Source organism: Homarus americanus, unplaced genomic scaffold, assembly GCF_018991925.1.
Source record: "Homarus americanus isolate GMGI-L3 unplaced genomic scaffold, GMGI_Hamer_2.0 scaffold40856, whole genome shotgun sequence".
NCBI lineage: Eukaryota > Metazoa > Arthropoda > Malacostraca > Decapoda > Nephropidae > Homarus > Homarus americanus.
The window spans coordinates 5684537-5686471 of NW_024734615.1; positions in this window are offsets into that span (position 1 = coordinate 5684537).

Here is a 1935-nt window from a genome sequence, read left to right on the forward strand (position 1 = left end):
TGTTGTGCTTCGTTCGGTTACGTATTGCTTTTAGCACTAAATTTTTTTTACACCCTTCAGGTCAAAATTTGGTTTAGCGATAGCATGAATCACTGGGAAGGGGGGAAAACTGGGGATGAGGTGGCCCGTGAGAAATGACTATGCATGTTGGTATTGTTTTGAAACTATAAGAGTCATTAAAATACCATTACAATGTGGCATAGGAATAATGAAAATATAATATAAAACTATAAAATAAGAAAAATGAAGAGCATAGGTGTATGTGTGGGAAGTGATCATGTGCGTGGAGGCAGTGGGTTGTAACTGCTTCACGAGCCCAGCAGCCAGCCGTGCTCCTTCCCTCCAATGTAACGTCTTGGTATACACACAGCGCAGCAGCATCCACTTGTCTCTGAGTCACTGGGTGACTGCGTGACTGAACTGTGTCATGTCACCCAGAGGATGGTCTGAGTGTGGAAGGAGCTATTTTATTACATAAAATATATGCTATTGTATTTTATGATGTGCTATGTATAAGTTTTATTGTTTATCATAGCACTTTGTTATTTTTTTACATATGCAATTTAAAATATGTTGAAATTAGGCTCATCTTGTGCTTACTAAATCACTTAAATCTGAACTATATTGTTTATATACAGAATTTTTTGTATTAATTAATCGTTTAACTTCGAAACTGTTTATAATAAACTCATTTAACGGAGGGATTACTGTACTCGGTGTTTACCGTTTGAACCCTTTGCTCACCCTCCATGTTTCTGTTATCCCTCGTTTAGCTTTAATATCACTGAACATTAGGTTTTTCAAGAACACAACTCCATCATTAAATGAGGGATACCTGTAGTCGTGAAATAACCTGAGGCTACTGTAATATGATAGGCATGTGTGAAGATGAAGGTGAAGATAGAGAGGAACAGTAATATGTAACATTTAAGTGCTATGTATTATAAAAGTGTACTACATTGCATTGAATTTTCTGTAAAAAAAAAAAACATTATTAAAGTAAAACAGACTTGAATCTTTGTTCTTTATCACTTATAAACAGAATGTTTAGTTATGTTTGGGGTTCAATTCCCATTCTTAAGAATCTTCCTACTGATTCTATGATAAAAACTGAGCACAACTAAGCTTTCATTGCACTTAATGGAAAAACAATCATAAAACTGGTTTTTATTTTGTCTGTGTTAGCATGGATTGTTATGCATGTTACTTCATTAAGGCCGAGAATTAATGCAGTTGTCCATCAGATGTTCACCCTTGTTATATCTTTCAATAACATTAAATTCACCTCCAACAAAAGAGATTTTCTCTCTTTTTGGGGTGTCTAGGTACAGTACTTCTCTCTCTAGTTTTAAGTTTTTACTCATGAGTATTAAGGGATGACTCAGGTTTATCGGGATAAACACGAGAGAACAGTTAGATACATAAACATGACGGCAAATACACTGTCTGAGGGAGAGGGATGCTATCCACACAGGAATACCTTGTGGCATGTCTCGGCTTGCTTTTCGAGGACTAGTTTTCATTCTTCTTAAACAAAAAAGTATCGTGTGAAGCGAAAAGTGTTCGTAAAATGACAAATTGTATTGCTGTATGGAGAAAGCATGTAGGTAAAGTGAAATCGAGTTAAATGAGAAGTTACTGCATATGATTGTGCCACACAGCTCCTGTTTTCTTTATATACCAAAGTAACTTCCAGTCTTCATATAATTTTGGTTATTAGATTTATTTAAATTTATTTACCGGTAAATTGGAAGTTTAGCCAGCAGTTATTTGTGGCACTGGTCTTAAAATAGTGTCAAGGGTAGGACTTAGTTTCACAATTTAGTTTTAACTACCAGGTAAGCCTTTAGGGTAGTACTGTATTTTACTAACCAGATCAGTTGGTAAGATTATTTTATTTATATTGTAGACCCATTTTTCCAAAATTTAGGAAAT